Source organism: Trichosurus vulpecula, chromosome 1 (assembly GCF_011100635.1).
Source record: "Trichosurus vulpecula isolate mTriVul1 chromosome 1, mTriVul1.pri, whole genome shotgun sequence".
Lineage (NCBI taxonomy): Eukaryota > Metazoa > Chordata > Mammalia > Diprotodontia > Phalangeridae > Trichosurus > Trichosurus vulpecula.
In genome coordinates this window covers 323,487,973-323,501,275 of record NC_050573.1, presented here as the reverse complement: position 1 = coordinate 323,501,275, position 13,303 = coordinate 323,487,973, and the positions used below count along the sequence as shown (strand labels likewise).

The 13,303-nt window shown below is 40.0% G+C and overlaps 1 pseudogene; it reads right to left on the bottom strand.

Annotated features, from left to right (window-relative positions):
• Window positions 1-7,345: 7,345 nt before the first annotated feature.
• Window positions 7,346-7,948, bottom strand: LOC118837812 (annotated as a pseudogene).
• Window positions 7,949-13,303: the final 5,355 nt, after the last annotated feature.

Sequence of the window (13,303 nt, the reverse complement as noted above, 5' to 3'; positions counted from 1 at the left end):
ATATATGTTCTTCTTTGTGAATATAAAATGTACACAGATAATTAAACACTAACAATGAGGAGGCATAAGTAAAGGTTTCCCATGAGTCTTAAAAGAAGCTCAGGGTAAGGAGCAAATAGATGCCAAATATAAAATTTAGATTTTGTGTGAGGCATGGGGAACGGATGCAATGGAACTGGGGAAAGAGATATAAAGTTCCTGGAGAAGTTAATGGGTAAATTGGGCTAGAACCCAGAATGTAGATGAGCAATAATGTTTGAAAAATATTGGGAAAGTTAGGATAAAGCCAAATTGTGAAGGACATTAAGTGCCAAACCAGGAAATTTTTCTTCTAATAAAGGCAATAGGGAGGCACTAAAAGACTCCTAAGAAAGAAATTAACAGGGTCAAATCAGTGTTTTTGTAACTTATTTTGGCGACTGTGTAGAGAATAAATTGAAGAGAGAAAAGAGCAATTATAAAACGAATTCAATAATCCAGGCTAGAGAGAATGAGGTCATAAGCTAGGGTAGTGACTGTATGAATAGGATAAAAAGCAAAGGAAAGATGTCAGAGACAAATTAAAAAAAAACTGGACAATTCAATGCATATATAAGGAAAGCAAAGAAAGAGAGTTGAAAATTATTAAAATATTTCCAACTTGGGTGACTGGAAGACTGAGGGTGCTATCGAGAGTAATAGAGGAGTTTGAAGGAGGGACAAAGGTAGACTTAGTGGGAGGGGACAATGAGTTCTGTTAAGATATTTAGTGTGACTTACTTATAAGATATCTAGATGGAGATGTTTATCAAGCAGTTTGTAAGGAAAGATTGGCACTCAGACAAGAGATTAGATTGGTAGGGACCTAATGTAATAGCAAAGAAAGTGGCAATAGAGAGAGACAGGGACAGTGGGAGACTGGGACAGAAAGGAGAGTAATAATTTGCAGTGTCAAAAGGTATGAAGAGAACAATAAGGACAAGGACTGAGAAGAGGCCATAGAATTTGCAAGTTAGAGTGTCTAGTAACTTTGGAAAGCACAGTTTTAGTCAAGTAGCGGTATTGGAAGCCATATTTTAAGGGTTTGAGAAATGAATGAGAGGTGAGAAAGTAGTAAAAACTAGTGTAGATAGTTTTTTTTTCCTAAAATAAGTTTGTGAAAGCAAAAAGAGATACAGGATCATACAATGAGGAAATGAAAGCCCAAGTAACATGATTTCAATTGCTCAGCTAGCTATCTGCTGGAATACTACAGGCTGTAGAAAGATTTTCTTTCTTATGCACGAGAAAACTTCATCCAGGAAGATCACTCCAGCCCTGGAATTCACATAGTATATTGAAAGTACTCTCTGCCCTACAAGGTGCTGTGATTGGATGGCTCTTCTTTTTTCCCATCTATCATCTATCTATCTATCTATTTATCTATTTATCTATCTATCTGTCTACCTACCTCTCTCCCTGTCTATTATTTTATTTTTCCCCAGTTACATGTAAAAACTATTTTTAGCATTTGTTTTTAAAACTTTGAGTTCCAAGTTCTTTCTCATCCTACCTCTCCACCCTCCCCATTGAGAAAGCAAGCAATTCAATTTGATATAGGTTATACATATGTAGTCACGCAAAACATTTTCATAGTAGTCATGTTGTGAAAAAAAACATAAACAAAAAACTCAAGAAAAATAAAGAAAGTAAAAACAGTATGTTTTAATCTGTATTGAGAAACCATCAGTTCTTTCTCTCAGGAGAGATAGCATTTTTCATCATTGTCTTGGATCATTATATAGCTAAGTTATTCACAGCTGATCATCACACAGTATTGCTGTTACTTTTACATAATACATTTCACTTTGCATCAGCTCATATAAGTCTTCCCATTTTTTTCTGAGAGAATCCTGCTCATTGTTTTTTATAGCACACTTGTAGTCCATCATAATCACATGTCTCAATTTGTTCAGCCATTCCTCAATTGATGGGCATCCTTTCAATTTCTAATTCTTTGTCCCCGGAAAAGAGCTGCTATAAATATTTTTGTACATATAAGTCCTTTTCCTTTTTTTAAATTTCTTTTGTGATACAGACCTAGTAGTCCTATTGCTAGGTCAAAGGGTATGCATGGTTAGGGATTTGCCGTTTAGGCATAGTTCCAAATTGTTCTACAGAATGATTGAATCAGTTTACAACTCTATCAATGGGGCATTAATGTCTCATTTTTCCCCCACTGGATGGCTCTTCATAAGAAAGATATTCAGGCCAAGCACGCCTTAATTCCTCCCTAGGCTATATTTGGGGTTTTCTCTACTATTATCTCTATCTTTCCTCCTATCTGAAGATACTTACATGGATGGACAGGGACTTTTTTAGCTAACTTACTTTTCTGGTTTTGTTTTGTTTATTTTTTATTTTATTTAATATTTTTAGTTTTCAGCATTGATTTTCACAAGAGTTTGAATTACAAATTTTCTCCCCATTTCTACTCTCCTCCCCACACAAAGATGGCATATATTCTTGCCCCATTCCCCAGTCATACCTCCCTTCTGTCACCCCACTCACCCCCATCCCACTTCCCTTATTGTCTTGTAGGGCAAAATAGATTTCTATGCCTCATTGCCTGTATATCTTATTTCCTAGTTGCATGGGAAAACTTTTTTTGAACATCTGCTTTTAAAACTTTGAGTTCCAAATTCTCTCCCCTCTTCCATCCCCATCCACCCTCCCTAAGAAGGCAAGCACAACATAGGCCACAAGTGTATCATTATGCAAAACCCTTCCACAATACTCATGTTGTGTAAGATTAACTATATTTTGCTCCTTCCTATCCTATGGACTTTATTTAATTTTTGCCTTTGACCCTGTCCCTTTTTGAAAGTGCTGGCTTTTGATTACCACCTCCTCCTATCTGCCCTCCCTTCTATCATCCCCCTCTTTTTTATCTCCTTCCTCCTTCTTTCCTGTGGGGTAAGATACCCAATTAATTGTATATGTTATTCCCTCCTCAGGTCAAATCCTATGAGAGCAAGATTCACTCATTCCCCCACACCTGCCACTTCCTCCCTTCCTGTAGAACTGCTTTTTCTTACCAATTTATGTGACATAATTTACCCCATTCTATCTCTCCCTTTCTCCCTCTCTCAATATATTGCTCTCTCATCCCTTAATTTGATTTTTTAGATATCCCTTCTTATTCAACTCACCCTGTGGCCTCTGTCTCTCTCTGTCTCTGTCTCTCTCTGTCTCTCGTATCTCTGTCTCTCACTCTCTCTATGTCTCTCTCTCTCTCTCTGTGTCTCTCTCTCTCTTTCTTTCTCTCTCTCTCTCTCTCTCTCTCTCTCTCTCTCTATATATATATATATATATATATATATATATGTATATATATATATATGTATGTATGTATATTCCCTTCAGGTACCCTTACACTGAGGTCTCATGAATTATGCACATCATCTTTCCATGTAGGAATGTAAACAAAACAGTTCAACTTTAGTAAGTCCCTTATGATTTCTCTTTCTTATTTACCTTTTCATGCTTCTCTTGATTCTTGCATTTGAAGGTCGAATTTTGTATTCTGCTCTGGTCTTTTCACAGAGAAAGCTTGAAAGTCTTCTATTTTATTGAGAATTCATATTTTGCCATGGAGCATGATAGTTTTACTGGGTAGGTGATTCTTGGTTTTAATGCTAGCTCCATTGACCTCTGGAATATCATATTCCAAGGCCTTCCATCCTTTAATGTAGAAGCTGCTAGATCTTGTGTTATTCTGATTGTGTTTACACAATACTCAAATTGTTTCTTTGTGGCTGCTTGTAGTATTTTCTCCTTGATCTGGGAGCTCTGGAATTTGGCAACAATGTTCCTAGGAGTTTTCCTTTTAGGATCTTTTTCAGGAGGTAATGGGTGGATTCTTTCAGTTTCTATTTTACCCTGTGGCTCTAGAATATCAGAGCAGTTCTCCTTGATAATTTCTTGAAAGATGATATCTAAGTTCTTTTTTTGATCATGGCGTTCAGGTAGTCCAATAATTTTTAAATTATCTCTCCTGAATCTATTTTCCAGTTCAGTGGTTTTTCCATTGAGATATTTGACATTGTCTTCCATTTTTTAATTCCTTTGCTTCTGTTTTATAATATCTTGATTTGTCATAATGTCACTAGCTTCCACTTGCTCCAATCTAATTTTTAAGGTAGTATTTTCTTCAGCATTCTTTTGGTCCTCTTTTTCCCTTTGGCTCATTCTGCCTTTCAAGGCATTCTTGTCATTGGCTTTTTGGAGCTCTATTGCCATTTGAGTTAGTCTATTTTTAAGGTGTATTTTCTTTGGTATTTTTTGGGTCTCCTTTAGCAAGTCATTAACTTATTTTCCATGGTTTTCTTGCATCACTCTCATTTCTCTTCCCAAATTTTTCCTCTACTTCTCTAACTTGCTTTTCCAAATCCTTTTTGAGCTCTTCCATGGCCTGGATCAGTTCATGTTTTTCTTGGAGTCTTTTGATGCAGGCTCTTTGACTTTGTTGATTTCTTCTGGCTGTATGTTCAGGTCTTCTTTGTCACCAAAGAAAGATTCCAAAGTCTGAGTGTGAATCTGAGTGAGTTTTCTCTGCCTGGCCATGTTCCCAGCCAAGTACTTGACACTTGAGTTTTTCGTTGAGGTATGACTACTTGTAGAGTAGAGAATACTTTGTCCCAAGCTTGAGGGGCTCCACTGTTGCTTGCAGAGCTTTTTCTACACTGTGAGCTCTGCACTCCTCCTCAGATCTGCCACTTAATTCCTCCCACCAGTTGGCCCTAGGGCTGGAAGCAACTGCAGCTGTAATTCTGTAGCTGCACCACCTCTGCAGTGGCTGAAACTTGAACTCCTTTCACTCTGTCCCAGCAGGTTTTTTCCCAGTAACCTTCTCTGTTTTCCTTGGTGTTTTTGGTTGAGAAGTCTGGTAACTGCCACAGCTCACGGATTCAGGGTACTAGGGCCTGTGCTGCCAGGCTCCTGGTCTGGTTGGTCTGGGCACAGCCCACACTGGGCTCTGCTCCATTCCACTCCCAGCTTCATGCAATAGACCTTACCCATTGACTATCCAGGCTATCCTGGGCTGGAGCCTTATTTTCTCAGCTATATTGAGGGTTCTACAGTTCTAGAATCTTTTCAGAGCCATTTTTATAGGTTTTTGGAGGGTCCTATGGGAGAGCTTTAGGCCAGTCCCTACTTTACAGCTGCCATTTTGGCTCAGCCCCCTAACTTACTTTTTTAAAAACAAGAAGTGTACTGAAGATGAAATCAAAGATAGATAATAATGAATTCATTTAAGAGTGTCGCACATTTCTATAAAAATTGTTTCAGCTATGTTAAATTTCAGGATAATCTGAGTGTGGGTAGGGAAGTTAAGGAAATATGGACGAAATGCTTGTGTGTGTGTGTGTATGTGTGTCGGAGGCATATGAATGTATATAGTTGCGTGTATGTGTGCGTGAATTACTGAACTAACATTTATTATGTTCTTGCATGAGCCAAGTGTTATGCTAAGGACTAGAGATATAACGAAAGGTAAAACACTCATAAGGAGCTCACATCCTAATGACATTTGGCTTAGGGGAAGTAAAGGTGGGAGAAAACAGGGTGATCATGGTGGATAAATCTCTACTTTTGGGGCAGAACCAAGATGGAAGAATAAAAGCAGGGACTTGTTTGAGCTCTCTCCCAAACCCCTTTAAATGCCTGTAAAAATTACTCTAGAGTCATTTTTTAGAATGGTGAACCCACAAAATGACAGAGTGAAACAAATTTCCAGGCCAAGGCAACCTGGAAAATAGACAGCAAAGGTTGGTTGCCTCAGTCTAAGAGAGGAGCACAATTCAGCATAAAATGTGCCAGCACAGACTGGGCCCCAAGCAAGCCTGGAGCAGGCCTCAGGGGACAGAGTTACAACATTGGTTACAGTATTCCTAGGAGTTTTCCTTGACAATTTCCGGATCTATTTTCCAAGTCAGTTATTTTTACAATGAGATATTTCACATTATCTTCTATTTTTTTTCATTCTTTTGGTTTCATTTTATAATTTCTTTATTTCTCATAGAGTTATTAGCTTCCATTTGCTCCACTCTAATTTTTAAGGAATTATTTTCCAGGAGAGATAATTTTAAAATTATTGGACTACCTGAAAGCCATGATCAGAAAAAGAGCCTAGACATGATCTTTCAAGAATTTAGTATTTTGGAAACACGATCAGGTTAACACAATATTTAGCACCTTGTACATTGAGGGAGGGCTTAGAATATGATATTCCAGAGGTCAAATGAACTAGGATTAAAACAAAGAAGCATCTACCCAGCGAAACTGAGTCTAATCCTACAGGAGAGAATTGGACATTCAATGAAACAGATGACTTTCAAGCATTCTTGATGAAATTTCCAGAGCTGAATATAAAATTTGACTTTCAAATACAAAACTCAAGAGAACCATGAAAAGGTAAACAGGAAAGAGAAATTATAAGGGATTTATTTAAGTTGAACTGTTTACATCCCTATGTGGGAAGATGATATTTGTGACTCATGAGACCTTTCTCAGTATTAGGGTAGTTGGAGGGAATATATCTATATATACATCTACATCTACATCTACATCTACATCTACATCTACATCTACATCTACATCTACATCTACATTTACATCTACATCTACATCTATATCTATCTAATCTATATTCATATGTATCTATATCTATCTATCTGTTTATAGATAGAAGGTACAGGCTGAGTTGAATATGAAGGGATGGTATCTAAACAATAAAATATAGGGCTTAGAGAAGGAGAAAGGGAGAGGTGGGATGTGGTAAATCATTTCACATAAAAGAGGCAAGAAGAAGCTTTTACAGTGGAGTGGAAGAGTGGGGTGGAGATGAGAGGGAATGAATGGACCTTGCTTTCATTGGATTTGGCTTAAGGATGGAGTAACATACACAGTCAATTGGTTATGGAAATCTATCTTACTCTACAGGAAAGCAGGGGAGAAGGAGATGAGAGAGGGGGTGGATGATAGAAAGGAGGGCAGATTGGAAGAGGGGATAATCAGAAGCAAACATTTTGGAAAGGGATAGGGTCAAAAGAGAGAAGAGAATAAACAGGTGGGATAGGATGGAGGGAAATGTAGTTAGTCTTGTTTTATTATTTTTTTTGGAAAAACGTAGGCCACCAAACTTTTATTTTCACCCCCATCTCCAGGTGCAATGTGTGAAGGGCAGACTCTGGGTACAATGCTGAGGCAGAGGCACACTCACTCTCCAGGCATAGGGAAGGGAGCAGAAACTTACGTTCAGGGTAAGACAGCCCCAGCAGAGGAGCAGAGGGAGGGCCACCCTGGAAGGAGGGGGAGGTCTGGGCTATTTCTGGGCAAAAGAGATTTCAATGATATTTTTTTCTGGGTGACTGTGAAGCTCTGCATGGAATCACGTGCAGCCCCAGCCTGCACCTCATTGTCAAACTCCACAAAAGCAATGTCGTGGTGCCTGGGGACCAAATGCACCTCCTTGAAGCTAGGGAACTGATTGAAGAGCAAGGACAGCGTGAGCTCATTGGTCTCTTCTGGCAGATTGATGAGGAACAGGACATATGGTTGGGCGGTATTTCAGACAGCGGATGGGAGGTGGCGTCTGTCCAGTTATCATCTGTTTTCGGGGCATGGTGCCAGGTGGGATCTGTCCAGGGGCCAGGATGGGGAGGGGTGGTCATCCCTAGGGGAGGCATATATGGTAGCGGCCCTGAAAGATGGTGCATGATGTAGGGGGCCTGGGTCATGGGTGGCATCCCCGGGACAGGCTGGACAGCATATACAACTGAGGCTGCCTCCCTGCCCAGAACAGCCTTCTTGACTACTGGTGTTTCTTAGCCCTTGGGTTTTCTCTATTACACTTCTGGTCATGCTCCATGTAGGTGCACTTCATCTTGGCAATGATGTCTGAGTCCGACTTGGGAGAAGATGGCATGGAGGGATGTCTTCAGGTCATGCTTTTGTATACTCATTGAAGTTATTGCTGTAAATGGTGTCATTCGGACCTGACTGGGACACTGCCATCTTGGAAAACTCTTGAGTTTGGCCCAATTCACATGGGAACCAGCGAAGTGTCTGTGCCTGACAACTCTGGGTCAAAATCCAGGGCTCCTACCACCGCACCATGTAGGCAGACGATCCAGAAGCAGCAGCGTTCCTGGGTCCCCACGGAACCATGGAGGCTGGGTCTGTGAGGGAGGAGACCGGAGTAGGGAGGGTCACAACTGAGGCCATTGCCAAGCTCCAGACTTCCATGGCCCCCAAATATAGTTAGTCTTTTCAAAACATGACTATTATGGAACTGTTTTACATGACTACACATGTATAAAGATACTAAGCAATTCAATAAAGGTTATACATGTGTAGTCATATAAAACACTTCCATAATTCACTTTTCTTCTTTGTTGAGGAATTTCTGAACTTCCCTCCTATCATGTGGGATGTACTTCTGCTACATGGCTTTTCTAATTCCCAGTTGCATGTAAAAACAATTTTTAACCTGTGTTTTTAAAATTATTAGTTCCAAATCCTTTCCCTCCCTCCCTCCACACCCAACCTTTTAGGTTTTACATGCAACTGGGAATTAAGATATACAAGCAATGAGGTATAGAAATTTATCTTGCCCCACAGGAAATAGAAGAGAAGCGGATAAAAGAAGGAGGGTATGTGATAGGAGGGAGGGCAGAATGGAGGAAGAGGTAATAAGAATGTACATACTCTTGGGGTGGAGGGAGGGGAGAGATGGGGAGAAAATTAGGAGCTCAAAATGTTATGGAAGTGTATGTTGAAAACTAAAAATGAATTAATTAATGAAAATTTTAAAAAAGAAAATCTCAACTTTTCTGGTAAAAAAGGACATAGGGTTTGCTGCTGAAAATCCAAGGGATGTGGTGATATAGAAGCCTTAGGAAAAGAAAATAATTTTTTGAACAGTCACTGTGGGGAGTATCATATAGAATTAATTAGTGGAGAATTAAAAAAGAGTACCATGTAACATTGAAGAGTCAGTTAAATTTAGATAAGATACATTTGTTGTAGATGTTGTAAAGACGAAATGAGATATTACCCGCAAAGCACTTAGCCTAGTGCCTGCCACATAGTCTGTGTTGCACAAATGCTTATTCCTAGAGTATCCACTTTGAGAGAATTAGAAGCCTGGGATATCTTTGGCTGACCAGCTGGCAAGAGAGTGGGAGGCAGAGTTATGGGGCCCTGAGAGGAGATGCTGAGGAATCTGACCTGACCCCTATGGTGCAGTCCCTGGTGTCACTGTGCTTGCCATGGAAGTTGTGTAAGTGCATCAAGAAAGCCATGCAGCAGAGGCACATCTCACACGACATGAGGGAAGTTCAGAAATTCCTCAACAAAGAAGAAAAGTGAATTAGTTTTGACTGAGTACACACTGCTCATTGAGATATACTGCTGTCTTGCCATCATAAGTGAGGAACTGATTATGCCTTGTGTATATTCCCTCCAAAACAGAGCTGTTGACTCTAAGATCTCAACCTGTGTGATAATTATTAAGCCACATGAGGACTACTAGGTTATCTATGATAACTGCCTAGAGGAAATAGAGTCTCTTCTTTGTCCCCTAATAAAGAATAATAGTGAGGGGCATGGAGCCAAGATGGCGGCTGGAAAGCAGAGACTTGTTTAGGCTGTCCTCCAGATCCCTCCAAACACCTGTAAAAAATGGCTCTGAACAAATTCTGTAGCTGCATAGACCAAGAAATAGCAGAGGGAAACAGGTCTCCAGCCCAGGAGAGCCTGGATGGTCGCTGGGAAGGGTCTATCTCATGGGGCTGGGAGTGGAGTGCAGCCCAACATGGGCCATGCTGTGACAGACCAGACCAGGAGTTGGCCCCAGAACAGGACTTAGGGCCATGAATCATTGAGCTGTGGCAGTTACCAGACTTTTCAATCAACAAATGCAAAAGACCACACAGTAGGTTAGTGGGAAAACTGCTAGATCAGGTTAGAAAGTAGTGCAGACACATTGCTTGTTGTGGCAGAGGTGGTTATGGCAGTGGTGACAGCAGCAGCAGGAAGCTGTTGAGGCTGCTTCCAGAGCTCCAGCACCAGCTGCTTCCAGAATAACTGTCTCACATGGTGGGAGGAATCAAGTGGCAGACCAGAGTAGAATGGCAGGGCATGCTTTGCCCTACCCAGATCTAGGTAAAAATCCTGGTTGGTGGTTCTTGGTGGAGGAGCGCTGCTGTGACAGAGCTTGAGGTAACAGTGGAGTAGAATAGCTCTGAAAACAGCAGTGCAGCTCCTAAAACTTGGAACGAAGTGCTCTCTACTCTACAAGCAGGCATACCCCAATGAAAAACTCAAATGTCAAGTAGTTGGCTGGGAACATGGCCAGGCAGAGAAAACTCAGATTCAGACTCAGACTTTGGAATCTTTGTTTGGTGACAAAGAAGACCAAAACATATAACCAGGAGAAGTCAACAAAGTCAAAGAGCCTGCATCAAAAGACTCCAAGAAAAATATGAATTGGTCTCAGGGCATGGAAGAGCTCAAAAAAGGATTTGAAAGAGCAAGGAAGAGAAGTAGAGGGAAAAATGGGAAGAGAAATGAGAGTGATGCAAGAAAATCTTGAGAAACAAGTCAAGGACTTGCTAAAGGAGACCAAAAAAAAAATACTGAAGAAAATGACACCTTAAAAATTGGCTAACTCAAATGGAAAAAGAGCTCCAAAAAGCCAGAGGAAAAGAATGCCCTGAAAGGCATAATTAACCAAATGGAAAAGGAGGTCCAAAAGACCACTGAAGAAAATACTACCGTAAAAATTAGATTGGAGCAAGTGGAAGCTAGTGACTTTATGAGAAATCAAGATATTATAAAACAGAAACTTAGGAATGAAAAAATGGAAGACAATGTCAAATATCTCATTGGAAAAAACCACTGACCTGGAAAATAGATCCAGGAGAGATAATTTTAAAATTCTTGGACTAGCTGAAAGCCATGATCAAAACAAGAGCCTAGAAATCATCTTTCAAGAAATTATCATGGAGAACTTCCCTGATATTCTAGCGCCAGAGGGTAAAATAGAAATTGAAAGAGTCCACCCACCACCTCCGGACAAAAAGATCCTTAAAAGAAAACTCCTAGCAACATTGTTGCCAAATTCCAGAGCTCCCAGATCAAGGAGAAAATACTGCAAGCCGCCACAAAGAAACAATTTGAGTATTGTGGAAACACAATCAGGATAACAAGATATAGCAGCTTCTAAATTAAGGGATAGGAAGGGCTTGCAATATGATGCTCCAGAGGTCAATGGAGCTAGGATTAAAACCAAGAATCACTTACCCAGCAAAACTGAGTATCATGCTCCAAGGCAAAATATGGATTTTCAATAAAATAGAAGACTTTCAAGCTTTCTCTGTGAATGGACCAGAGTTGAATAGAAAATTTGACTTTCAAACACAAGAATCAAGAGAAGCATGAAAAGGTAAAAAAGAAAGAGAAATCATAAGGGACTTACTAAAGTTGAACTGTTTGGTTTACATTCTTTCAACTCATCTAATATTGAGAAAGGTGTTATGAATTACAAACATCATCTTTCCAAGTAGGAATATATATATATATATATATATATATATATATATATATATATATATATATATATATATATATATATATATATATATATATATGCATGGAGAGACAGAGACAGAGGTCACAGGGTGAGTTGAATATGAAGGGATGATAACTAAAAGAAATGAAATAAATTTAAGGGATGAGAGAGGAATATATTGAGAGAGGAGAAAAGGGAGAGATAGAATGCTGTAAATTATCCTGCATAAAAGTGGCAAGACAAAGCAGTTCTGTAGGAAGGGAAGAGGGGGCAGGTGAGGGGGAATGAGTTAATCTTGTTCTCATCATATTTGACTTGAGGAGGGAATAACATACACACTCAAATCGGTATCTTACTCCATAGTAAAGTAGGGGGAAGGGGACAAAAAAGGGGGACGATAGAAGGGAGGTCAGATAGGTGGAGGGTGTAATCAAAAGAAAACACATTTGAAAAAGGACAGGGTCAAGGTAGAAAATTGAATAAAGGGGGACAGCATAGGATGGAGGGAAATATAGTTAGTCTTTCACAACATGAGTACTGTGGAAATATTTTACATAATGATACATGTGTCGCCTATGTTGAATTGCTTGCCTTCTTAGGCAGGATGGGAAGGGAAGAGGGGAGATAATTCAAAACTCAAAGTTTTAATATCAGATGATCAAAAGAAAAAGTTGTTTTTGCATGCAACTGAGAAATAAGATATATAGGGAATGGGGCATAGAAATTTATCCTCCCCTACCAGAAAATAAGGAGAAAGAGGTGTTTCAACAATCTGCCTAGCAGCTTCTGTGGGGGTGTAAGATCCACCCACAGCCAGCACCCAGAAAACTGCAGGGATGCTAGGAAAGCACAGGTTCTTTTGATCTGTCTCAATAAGGAAAGCATGTTTACAGGGGTTGACAAGCTTGCTTTAATTCAGCACACATATATCATTCACTTAGTTCAGGGGAAAAAGCCAGCACCCTGAACGTTAGAACAAAATACAAACAAAGTACAAAATCAACAGACAGACCCTATACAGATTCATAGTTACCAACATCTAGGTTCAGCCTGGGAGCTCAGAACAAGGGCTGGCCCAGAGTCACATGCCACCACTGCTGTAAGGAGGAGCTCCAACAGAACAGGTTCTTCAAGCTGTCTTCTCTCTTCTTATAGAGTTTTTGACATCATCAAGCGTTGTCTGAATGACCAGAGCCCAGGCTCTGGTGATTGGTTCTTGAGTTGGCCACTCCCCTTAGGACCCTGGGAGGTTCACATCCATTTAGATTTGGTTAACGCCCAATAGGGCATGGCTCTGGAGTTAACATCTCCCCTTAGCCAGCCCCATCTTGGGCCCCACCCCAGTCACCAATCCACACCCACATAGGTTCAACACCTAATAGGGCTCTGGTCCTGGGGCCCAGCACCTAGCAAGGCTGAGTGAAATACACTGAGTTACTCAAAGAAAACAAAGGCCATTTTGCTTACCAACACAAGAGAATTGGGGGGGAATGGGATGAAAGAAGGGTGGGCTGACTGGGGAATGTGGCAATCACAATACATGCTGTCATGAATTGTATGGGAGGGTAGAAATGGAGAGAAAATTTGTAACTCAAAATCTTGTGGAAATCAATGTTGAAAACCAAAATATTAAATAAATAATAAAATACTTTTATAAAAAGAAAAAAAGAATAATAGTAGGATGTTAATCATTATTTAGGAGATTGT